The sequence below is a fragment of the Anastrepha ludens genome, chromosome 2, assembly GCF_028408465.1.
Source record: "Anastrepha ludens isolate Willacy chromosome 2, idAnaLude1.1, whole genome shotgun sequence".
NCBI lineage: Eukaryota > Metazoa > Arthropoda > Insecta > Diptera > Tephritidae > Anastrepha > Anastrepha ludens.
Genome location: NC_071498.1, coordinates 116,825,186 through 116,838,143, shown reverse-complemented (window position 1 = coordinate 116,838,143; position 12,958 = coordinate 116,825,186). Strand labels below are relative to the sequence as shown.

General features: G+C 36.0%; 1 protein-coding gene across 6 annotated transcripts in view; it reads left to right on the top strand.

Moving 5' to 3' along the window:
* LOC128855155 (leishmanolysin-like peptidase) overlaps positions 1 to 12,958 on the top strand; it is a 66,557-nt gene that overhangs the window by 14,135 nt on the left and 39,464 nt on the right. The gene's annotated exons all lie outside the window — the stretch shown is intronic.

Here is a 12,958-nt window from a genome sequence, read left to right as displayed (position 1 = left end):
GAAATATGTGGGTGCTGAAATAAAATAATGTACATATTTTCTTTTCAAAATCAATAACAGTTATTCGTCGCCATAGTGTATTTATGGATGCAGATATGACTTCCACCCGAAAATTTAGTAATATAATATAAAATAATTATTCGGAAATAAATATCGAACCACACTAATCGTACGAGGAGTACATATTAAATGCCCATCACTGTACTCACGATTTGCCATTGGATCATATCAATGAAATCGAAAGTGAAAGCCATCTTTGGGGCTGTACAAATATGGCGGGCGACACTTTCGGTGTTGGCAGCGGACTTCTTACTCAATTTCTTTTATTCAGTATAATTTCATAATTACCTTGACGTTTCAACCTACTTGCCTGTATACATTTGATAAAAAACTTAAGTCGACTCAACGCTTTTTTCTGCCAGACAACAAAATTGCTTGCTTTTCTCGAAATATTTAATCAATTAATCATTAAAGCTGTAGCTTGAGTAACCACCTTAATAAAAGTTCAATAAAGTACTGCGGTAAATCAGAATTTATGGACCTTAAAGTGAAACCTATTAAAGTCATATAAGTTGTTATGTCAAAAGTGCACAGATACTTACATATTGAATACAAATGCATATGCGTTTCTGTGAATGGAAGTACAAATTACCCTGAAGGAAAATCTTTGGGTCACGTACTTAAATGATGTACGGAGTGCAGAGGTGTGGCCAACATCAAACCGCTAACCGGCTCTCAGCGATTTTGAAGGAATCAGTTGATTTGTGGACGCAACCAGGTTTGTGACGACGGTTTGTTAATGTAAAAACTGAGGTTGTGTTGGTTTTATAAGAAATAAATTAACACAGCCTTCGCTGCCGTCTGAACAACGACTGATTGGACGAGTGTGTGAATACAAGTGAAAAGAGCGGACAGAACTCTGCTGTCGAATCCCCTATGACTTTGCGGCTTGGGTGTTTGGCCGAGCTCCTCCTCCTATTTGGGGTGTGCGTCTTGATGTTGTTCCACAAATGGAGGGACCTACAGTTTCAAGCGGACTCCGAACGGCAGATATTTTTTATGAGGAGCTTTTTCATGGCAGAACTACACTCGGAGGTTTGCCATTGCCTGCCGAAGGGCGACTGCTATTAGAAAAATGCTTTTCTTAATTTGGTGTTTCACCGAAATTCGAACCGACGTTCTCCCTCTGAATTCCGAATGGTAGTCACGCACCAACCCATTCAGCTACGGCGGCCGAAGCTACTCTCACAATTTTTCCAATGACCAAACCTTATAGTCTATCATTCTTGAGGTTCTTTTGTCCTAATCACCTAGGAAGTGTAAATGTAACTATCATCCTCTTTTTTAGACGCCCTATGCTCCAATAGGAGCTAAAGAAAAAATAAATAAGTAAAGAAATCTTCTCTTTTGAATTCTATATAAATTTCTCTATATCTTTTTATCGATAGTGTCGAACTAACGGATGCATTTTTAGATGTATAGAACTATTGATGGAGACATCTGTAATATCGGGCGTCCAAGTTTTATATTCAATATATATGTATATATAATATATAATTGGCGCGTATACCCTTTTTGGGTGTTTGGCCGAGCTCCTAATCCTATTTGTGGTGTGCGTCTTGATGTTGTTCCACAATTTGAGGGATCTACAGTTTCAAGCGGACTCCGAACGTCAGATATTTTTTTATGAGGAGCTTTTTCATGGCAGAAATACACTCGGAGGTTTGCCATTGCCTGCTGAGGGGCGACCGCTTTCAGAAAAAAACAATAGGGCTCATCTTTGGTTTTGATTTGAGAATAAGCAAAATTTGCTATATTGTGAGGGAGGAAAATCCTCACTATACTTTCAAGACCCCATTACACTCCAAAAAAGTCCCCAAATTCACCACTTCGAGAGATTTTAACGCTGAAGATATTATTACTTCATACATTTTCGAAACTGCAAGTGGAGCTAACATTATTCTACTACAACTTTTTCGTTTCCCACATCAATTCCTATCGACTAGGGCTAAATGGTTCCACCAATTCCATCACCTTATTGGGACAAGGTTTTGGAGACTGAATCATTTCAAGAAAGAGGCCACCCAAATTGCCGTCTCATGCTCAAATTACATCTCTTGGGAATCGAAAACTTAGGCGACAAAATATCGAGCGCTATTATCGGCGTACGGCCGGTTATGCTGGAAAATGTATACATATGTATATATATATATATAATTGGCGCGTACACCCTTTTTGGGTGTTTGGCCGAGCTCCTCCTCCTATTTTTGGCGTGTGTCTTAATGTTGTTTCACAAATGGAGAGACCTGCAGCTTCAAGCCGACTCCGAACGGCAGATATTGTTTATGAGGAGCTTTTTCATGGCAGAAATACACTCGGAGGTTTGCCATTGCCTGCCGAGGGGATATGTACATATATACATACATCGCATGTTATTTGAAAATATGTAATAAAAAAGTACTTTTTTATCTGTGCACTTTTGACAAATAATACTTATTTAACATTAGTAGTTTGTTATATAAATTAATTCTAACTATTCGTAGAAAAAATGTGTATTTCAGCCTTTACTAATACTTGTATATTGCAACGGAAATCAGCGGAAGAAAATCTTAACTCTGTGAAGAGGAAAAACCTGCAATGAAAATCTTCAAGATTTCAAAGGATTTTCTGCCTTAAATTATAAAAACAAGCATGAAACTCGCTCACGAAAGCACAAATTATCCACTAAAGACGATCACAAAATAATACGTTGGTAATACATTTGGATCAACCAGGATCATCCGCAACGACCTTACTTTGCCAGTTAAGGGAGTATTCTAGTGTAGGCGCATGAATTTCGTCCGGTTTTTGAAGCGCCGAACAAAGGACAAAAAAAAATTATCATTCCTTTATCGATTATTAATTATTACATTAAAAACTAACGCAAAAAAAAAAAAAATATTAAAATTGACAAAATTATGTGCAGTCAAAGTAAAGGGTCAAAAAGAAGAGGGTGCATGATTCTAACCCTCCTGGTGATCTGAAAAATAAAAGCCAAACCGATTCTTAATTATTATAAATGCCGCTATCGAATGAGCCTTGACCAAGTTAAAACATTTTTTTTTTCACAATGTGCAAAATTTTCATAATATGCAAACTTTGTTTTTGCATATTTTTTTAACAAATCCGATTTTTTAAAATACTAAATACAAAGTAATAGTCTCGAGCTAGGGTCATCCTATGAAGGAATTTATAAGGAACATCCTTCTCAAATTTGAAGTAAATAGGTCCATTAGAACTCGCAATATCCTTACCGTCAGCTCGAAAAAAGTAGTTTTGAGAAAAACGCCTTCAAAATTTTCAGATAAGACGGATCGGAACCGATGCCATGTCACCAAAAAAGCTTTAATTCATGAAATAATAGGTGCTGGTTAAATTTGCATTCAGTTTTTTCGTTCTCCTGTAAAGGAACAAGTATATGAATTAAGTCCTTTCTGTATTAAGGGAACGATATGTAAGAATTTAAAGGTTTAAAATCAATTGAGAAATCTGTAATTAAACTCACATAAATAATTGTCAAGTAATTGGCTACTTTTTTTTCTTAAATTTTTTACACTCATTTAATGAGCTGTTAGTGAAAAAATATGGAACGACTTTGAATATTTTTAAATAAACCCCATTTTGATGATTTTGAAAAGCTAGTGACTTCGTGCCAGTTCTGAACTAGATTTTTTTTCTACTTTCAATATTCTCTGCAGGGTATGCGCAAACTTGTACTCATATGTATGTATGTAGATACGTTCCATGTATGAGTTTATGGTATGTATGTATGTTTGTAATGTTTGGTACGTGTTTTTTATGCTTAGTTTATGTTTTAAAATATACCTGAGTGAGTTGTTAATTAGTTTGCAGTTTGAATGGTCACAAGCGAAACTGGCAAAATGTTTGCCAGTTTTGAGATACTAAATTTGGATTCAAAATGTAACAAGTGACTGCAATAGAGCTAATCGATTACGTACTTTTGCGCATATATATGTGTACATACCTAGTATTCATACAGCTGATTTCATATGCTGCATGTGTAGGCAGACATAAATGTCGAGTTTATTTTTTCAGCATACACATTTTTTCAGTTCCTTATTCAGTTGGTGAAAAACAGTATTTATGTTAAAAACACTATACACAAAATTTGGAAATTCACTTTTCGGCTCATACTAGTTTTTAACTTAAGAATGAGAGCTTTTATTTATTTTTATTTTTTCCTATTATAGATATTTTTAATAGTTACAACGCTTGACATCTGAACTGCCTGCAAGTATCATAAGATAAAGAAAAATCGTATACTAAAATATGCAAGAGTGTAGAGATAATAGTATATAACATAAAAACAAAAAAAAAACAACATACTCGAAAAAATTGTAAATATTAAAAAAAAGTTTATGGGGAAAAGAATTGAGAAGGTAATAACAGACCGTTATTCGGCTCCCATCGAATTTGATGGACTCAGCTGATAAGCTGAAGTAACTGGAGTCACGAAGACGTTTGTTTACGAAAAAACTAAGATTGTGTTAGTGACATACGAAAAAAATTAATACAATGTTACTTCATTGCCGACTGAACAACTACTGATTGGACGAGTGTGTGAATACATATGAAATCGTGCAGAGCCCCCGTAACGGGGGAATTTAATTATACTCGCCAGTGTATGTGTACATCTGCGCATAAAGTTGTACACCACCTCCAAACGGCAGCTGGCTTTTTATGAGGAGCTTTTACAACATTTAGTAGAAAACCATTCATCTCAGTGAAGTTACACTGGACGAACAATTAGCTGCCTTTTGCGAATTGGAAGTCATCCCAAGAAAAGAAAAGCTTAGTAAAGATGACGTCTATTGCGAGAAGCTATACCGGACCACTACGAAGCGCAACAAAGATGGAAATTATACTCGTATCGTTTCCTTACTATTCAAACAGGATTTTTCATTAAGCATTAAGCTGGGACCGTCACTTAAGAACGCCTGCCCTCAACTCTTCCGTAATGAAACGTGTCTCGCGAAAAAATCGTATCTGCAAAACGAGTATATAATATTAGAGTGGTGTCGGAATATGGATCATAAGGTCATATGGACAAAATAATAATCATTTAACACAAAAAAACGCCATTGCCTGCAGCGAGCCGACTGTTATTACAAAAAACCTTTTCCATCATTTGATATTTCATGCTTAAAGCGGGTTTGGAGCTCGGGCCTTACTGAATTGTAATCACGCACCAACCTATTCGGTTACATTGACCGTATAGATTTTAATAGACCGAGTTTTTAAGATAGACAAGGAAAGATAAATATTTATACAAAATGGCTTTATTGTTTTTCAAAATATTGTCCATGAATATCAATATGTCTAATTATTCCGAAAAACAAACAGGCGCCCATTTGCATCAAAGAACTTCGTGCTCGAACAATATTTGTCTTAAAATAACTCGGTTGTTGCTTCGTTTCGAGCTGCTCATTCGCATAGATACATGGTTCATGATTTAGCGCCTATCTCGATCTTATAGCCATCTCTGGATGCACCGAGATCAAATTTTGCTAACATTTCTTAGCACCAATCGATGTGATCTGCGCATTTTTCGAGTAATTGTCTATTGATGGTCAAATCTTCATGGAATATTAAATGTATAAGAGTTGAATTTATGCCCAAATATCCTTAAATTTCATGATATGGCCCCGTGCGACTTCTTTATGTTTACCAAGGTTAAGTTGCCACTTCGTGGAAGGAGATTTCAGTCGATAAGAGGAGATCAAAGAGAATGCGACGAAGGAGCTGAAGGCCATCCCTCCGTCGGCCTACCAGGGGTGCATGGAGGACTTGGTTAAACGTTGGCACATGCTTGCTTCAGACGGGTCAAATTTTGAAGCAGATAAAATTAATTTGCCTGAAATTTAACTCTGTTTGGTTTTGTTTAAACATACCCAGTACTTTCTGATCATAGGGTATATTTATATATGTTCTATATATTGTATATATTTATCTCTATATATATAATTGGCGATTACACCCTTTTTGATGTTTGGCCGAGCTCCTCTTCTTATTTGTGGCATGCGTCTTGATGTTGTTTCACAACTGGAGGGACCTACAGTTTCAAGCCTACTCCGAACGGCAGCTATTTTTTATGCGTAGCTTTTCCGTGGCAGAAATACACTCGGAGGTTTGCCATTGCTTGCCGAGGGGCGACCGCTATTAGAAAAAAATTTTTCTTCATTTGGGTGTTTCACGGTGATTCGAACCTATGTTCTCTCCGAATTCCGATGCTAGTAACGCACCAATCCATTCGGCTACGGCGGCCGAAGAGTTATTTTCTGTTCTGACGTCACGGCCGTGGGAAGGCACAATCTTGTACTCTATCGTTCTTGTTTGTGACGTAATAACCATAGATTAAAGTCATTTTGAACACTTTAAAAAAACGGAGTATTTTAGGTTAGGTTGAATTTGTTGACTTGCATAGACCGGTTCAGTACATAGCGATACCAGATAGAGTTCATTAGTTATGCTTTTTGAAATAATCCATCCGCATGCTGCCAGTTTTTATTGAGAATTTAAGGAGACATTGCAAACCCACTGCAGAGATGTCTTCGAATCCGTCAAATGGTAGTGCCTGCAAATATTTAAGCGGGTTTTGAATAACGCGTTTGCAAAGGAGATGCTCTAGAATTTCATTTGAGCTCTGCTCCCTACATTTCTCGCATGAAAAACGGGTTATATCAGAAAGCAATTCATGTTCCCTCTGTTGCATCTGTGAGCTAGAGCGGACATCACAGAAAATGTTTTGGAAAATCAGGGTGGCAGTATACGATAAAATAATATGGTAAAATTATTTTTTTGTTAACCAGAAATTCGTGTTAAGATGCCCTTTGCATATCCATTCCAAAACAGAAAAATAATATTTTTTTGGTTCTGCCGCTAAAATCCATCCATGTACTTTAAATTAAGTGCTCTACCGCTTCCACTCATACGGCATAGGTATGTAGGAGATAAGACGCGCATGCGCTGCTTGTTTGATGAAATGTCGATTTGTTGTCGTTCCCAGCTTGTTGGCCTCTGTCCTTCGTCTACGTGGAACATTTTACGGAATGATCTGGACTTACGTGCCTATTTAGATTTATTGGAAAAAGTAGCCAACAATTGGACTGATAGAATGAACCATGTAACTCGTAGCCGCGACGGACATATCGGATATAATAATATATTAAAAACAGGAATGCCATGAAATCATCTACCAGATTATAATATTAAAAAAAAGTCACTTCAATAATATTTCTGTTATATATTATCACTTTAAGTTCTCAAGGTTTAAGAAAACACCCTTTACTTAGAGAAGACTGGTTCCATGAATTTGCATCAAATGGCTATAAAGAATAACATTCTACGTACAGTTTAAATTGGTTTCCAGTTTAAACATTCAACTTTAAACTAATTAGACTGCATGGAAAATTTTAGTAAGTTGTCTAATAAAAAAATTTACTTTTATAATATTGGATAATAGCCACCAGACTTTCATCATTTAATTTTGCAGCAATGCGTATGCATTAAATTTTTTTCGTTTAATTGTTAACACCGAATCGACAGAATATTATATAAAAGTGAATGCATTCAATATACCGTTACTCTAAAAATGTAAGTGTAAATATAAATCTACCAACGCTGCTTTTTTTATATATCTAAAATAGTTACGCGTATAATTTATCATATTTTGACGACCGCGTCGACGTTTAGACTCGTAATTAGCTTTCAAAGGCCAAAGCTAATAATAATTTTCGCCATCATATTGTACAAATTCATGTTTTCAACGTATTTACTTTCAACCGCTTGGACGTAATTACACATTACGCATACGTGCTCATTACATGACATGTGTACATATCAGGTAGGTGGAGCTAATGGAGTTCATGGACTGCATTGTAGTGTGTGCTTAGTGCTCAAACCATATCCCGGCGTCGGGAAATCCCTTAAATACTAATGCGAAGTTTAAAACCATTGTAGCTTGTTGGTTTATCAGCTCTTTTGGGTGAACTTCTATTACTTTACAAAAAATCTCTTACTCAATATTGTCAAACAGGCGTTATGGTGTTTACCCAGCTCATTGTTTACTTGAAGTTAGTTATGTGCTTCTTGGTGGCTTCTTCTCGCTTGCTTGATGGCTAGCAAATGAGCTGCATTTACAGAAGGTAAATTAGTCAAGGATGATAGGTAACAAGGTTTGCCATCCGAAGCAAAATTTTGAGACTAACTTCGGCTGCTATATTACATCATTAGGGATTCGGCAGCAGAATTTCACCCGGTCATTTCAAACGTATTCTTTCTCGTCAAATCAGAGCGCAATGAAGTGAAATGATCATGAAATGATCATTTTTTCTTATATCACCAACACAGTCTTTGTCGTAAACCAGCTGCCGTTACATCGCATATGATGGCAGCAAATCAGCTGATTCCTCCAAATAGCTGAGAGCCGATTAACGGTTCGATGTTGACGACCCCTGATTTTTCTCCACCGTATAGAGCAGCTAAAGGCACTAAATGCAAATGGGATGCGAATGCAGAATAAGTAATATACTTATAAATTTAAATATTTAATAATATTGTATAATAATATAAATAAAATATAAATTTAAATTTAAATTTATAATAAGACAGATATTGTTGTTCAAAGTGTTAATATCGTATGTGTATGGCGATATTGATAACAGTAACTCATTATATAGCTCATTAGTCTTTACTTTTATTTAACCGTTTGAGTGCTAAGCGATTTTCTTTAATACATACGAAAATTGCGAAGCAAAATTTGGTCTAAGAAAACTGAAATATGATGGCTTTACAAATATAAGCATAGAGAACACAAAAAATTACATATTTCAATAATTTTATTTTTATTTTGTAGACTAAACTATTAGTTATGATTATAAGAAAAACTTATTTACATTTTTTTAATATCATCTTTTTTTTTTTTTACAACAAGTTCCGGCATTATTATTCAAATTTTGGCACATTTGTGGTTCCCCACACATGTACCATGCACACCTTTTTTGCAAATGTTGCATATTAGCCGGGAACGCTTTGGATTTTTAGATCCTTTTACACTACATACTACACATTTGCGCAATTTATTTTCAAAATATCGATATTGAACGAAAAATAAAAATTGTTTTTAACGGTCTCAACTAATTTATACTTTTATATGACATACATTTTTTATAAATATCGCAAAATAATATTCAACACGTTCCTAGCCGAACGCCAAATGCACAGTGATGCAATCGTCGCTATAGCAACGCGCCGCAAATTTGGAGTAATTAGTTATCGTCGCTATATCGACGAATCGCACTCAAACGGTTAAGGAAGCATGGTAAATTGAAACTTTGAAGCCGTTTTCCTCGACATTTTAATTTTTTGGATCATGACACTCTTTCAGTAAATGAGGGATTTGTATACATTTTTTTGATTAATAAAATTGAAATCTTTTTGTCCAGTGGCTTTATCTAGTCTACAGCGGATGTATAAATCTTTTTCGCTCAAATTGAATGGATTAAATTGTTTCTTATATATTTTTGGGGTCCTTAATAAAAATTCATTGTTTGTGTAAATCCATGGTTTCACGGGCTGCATGGGAAGTGGCGTCATCTTGTTGGAACCAGCGTCATGTTGTTGTGTAAATCACGGACTTCAATTTCCGGCATCAAAAAGTCGTTTATCATTGTGCAATAGCGTTCACCATTCACTGTTACATTGATGCCAGCCTCGTCTTTTAAGAAATATGGGTCGATGATTTCTCCAGCCATAGGCGCGCCCTACGGCTATTTTCAATGAATGTAATGACTTCGGATTGCTTTACAGTCCAAATACGGCAATTTTGCTTATTGACGTGGCCATTGAGCCTAAAATATGTCTCATCGCTGTTCACCATAAGGACGCCTGAACGCGCGATGAACACTTTTCATAGAGCGTCGATTTTCGTAATAGAATTGTATGATTGGTAAACGTGGTTGAGGCGTCAGTCTTTCCATGATGAAATGTCAATGAATATTGAAAAAATTAGGTACTTAGTTTGACAGTAGTAATGCGTGATCTGTCAAAAAACCCTATTGGAAAAAGTACCTCCAATCAGATTACCCTTTATAACTTAATGCTATTAACTGTAAATGTTAAAAGACTTTTTGACAGCTGTGTTTGAAGTGTATATTGTTTTTGTTCTTTACGTCTGTGTAAACTACTATTTTCTACTAATGGCTAATGAATTATTTATATTAGTCAAATAACACCAAAGATTGAAAGAAAACCATTAAAAAATACACATTTTCTGGAGTAATATGTCTGAATTACGGTAATTAGTAGATATCAAAACACTTCCTTGACAAATTGTAACTACATACATAATTTGCAAATGCAAATGAAAGTCATCTTAATGCTACGTATACACACATAACTTTAATAATTTAGATATAAGGAAAAGGTAAGGCATTTCATGCATTCAGCTTAACATAGTGCCAAATGCAATCTCTAGTAAAAATGTTTATCAAGTGCGGTGTACTGTTAAATAACGGATTAAATAAAAAATAAGTTTCTTACAAATGTTAAATAAATTTAGCTGAAAACTCCTTTTAGTAAAATTTAACATTAGAGTAAAAAACATCATTAAGTAATAACTGCCAACTATTTTAATAACTTGAAAATACCGTTTTTTAACACGGTATGCGAGTATACTCCATTTAGTGACGTAACAGAAAATGTCTTTTACCGCGGCGCCGACGATATGGGAAATCTCTACAATAAAATATTTTGAATATTTAAGATTTAAATTTAAGCCAAATCAACTTCATGTTGTGTTTTCTTACTAAAAGTTTATTTATACACAGGGTCCGGCACTCGAAGTGTAACCAATTAAAAAGGCCATAAATCTAATTTAGGAGAATTACTTTTATTCAATTCAAAGTAAAAAATGTGTGAAAATAAAACAAAATTAAGAAACAATTTAATTTTGCTCGATATGACCACCTTTTGCCTTGACTATGGTCTGGAGACGGCCCAGAAACGAATCGCAAGCTGCCCGAATGTGACTTGGAGGTATTTTGGCCTACTCGCGGACAATGGTTTTTTTCAGCGCCTCGAGGCTGGTGAATTTTTTAGTTCGGACCTTGCTCTCCAAAGGCAAGCCCAAAGAGAATAATCCATCGGATTCGCGTCTGGTGAATTTGAGAGCCATTGTGTGGACGTTATGAAGTTCGGAACGTTGTTTTTTAGCCATATTTGTAAGACGGTGCCGAGTCCTGTTGAAACGTCCATGGTCTACCCCGGAAATGTTTGTCTGCCCACGGCTTCAAAGCAACTTCCAGAATACTTTCCCGATAATATTTCGCATTTACCTTGACGCCACGCTCCATGAAAACGATTGGAGAGCGCCCATCTGCGGTTACAGCGGCCCAAACCATTACCTGTGGCGGGTGCTGTCTCCTGGTGGCCAATCGAGGACTCAAATTCTCGTATAAACGGTCGGCCAAATAAACCGGCGGATTCGCCATTTGATGGGCACTTTTTAATCCATTTTACGTGACGTTGCAGTCTTCTGATGACCACCTCCATGACGTTTCGTGATGCTACTAGTATCATTAACTAACAAGTAATGGTGCGATAAACAAAAACTTGATTTACCTTAAGGTGCTCGAGCTCACGAACAATTGCTGGTTGTGATTTTCCAGCCAAATATAATAATCACACTATTCCATTAGTGATTTTCTTTTCTCGCGTTTACTCTGGGCAAAAAGCTTCCGCGCACTTGTAAACAATACTCTGGACTGTCATTTAGCCAACTAACAGACAGCTGATGCCCGTGTATCAGTTGCGCGAGCGGTCTGAAGTTGGTTATACTTCGAGTGCCATACACCCTGTATGTTAAAATATAAATATATTATACATTAAAATATACACATACAGTCATGGTCATATAAATAGCACATTTAGACTTTGAAAGCAAAGAGTTGAACATGTTTTTAAATAATTATTTTGGAGAAAAAGCAACATAAAAAATAAAAAACTTATTTACTTCCACTTTAAAACAAAAAAAAATGGTCAAAAAGAATTTCATTTCTGATTTAATTTACGAGCACGTTGATAACTCACGAAACCTCCTGGACACATAAATAGCACATCCTAGAAAATTCCAAATAAAAGCAAAAATAGTAAACAAATCAGATAGTTAAGTAATAATATTGATTTACCAGGCTAGTATTTTGTACTACATCCACCGTTTTTGATTACTTCTTCAAACCGTCGCTCCATGCTTCCTATAAGCTTGTGGCAACTTTCCTTTGGAATCGAGTACCAAGCCTCCTCAACTGCGGCCCACAAACCATCAACATTTTTAAAATTTTTGTTGGCGATTTTGACCTTAACGTCATTCCAAAAATTTTGTGGAATTTACTCTGGATTTACTAAATTTTTTGGATTGAGATCAGGGCTCTGCGCCCGCCAATCCAGTACATTAATTTTTTCTCTTCTGAGCCATTGCTTCACTGCCTTTGCAGTATGCTTTGGATTATTGTCCTGCATAAATGTTAAATTTAATGGCATAAACTCAAACACAAATGGCTCCATTTTATTCTGGAGTATACCCATTTTACCAACCCCGCGAACAATCGGCCCAACACCATGCCAGGTAAAAGCTCCCCAAACCATGAAGCTTCCTCCGCCGTGTTTAATTGACTTTTTTTGTGAACCTCGGATTTAGCGCGCGATTTTTTGGACGACGTACAATAGTTTTCCCATCTGATCCCATCCTATTTATTTTGGTTTCGTCGGTCTAAAGTACGTTTTTCCAAAACTGAATAGATTTGTCTTTGTGGGCTTTTGCGAAGGCAAATCGGTGTTTGATATGTCTTTTTGAGAGGAGTGGTTTTTTCTGCTTATGCGACCAAACAACTGGGCTTCGTTA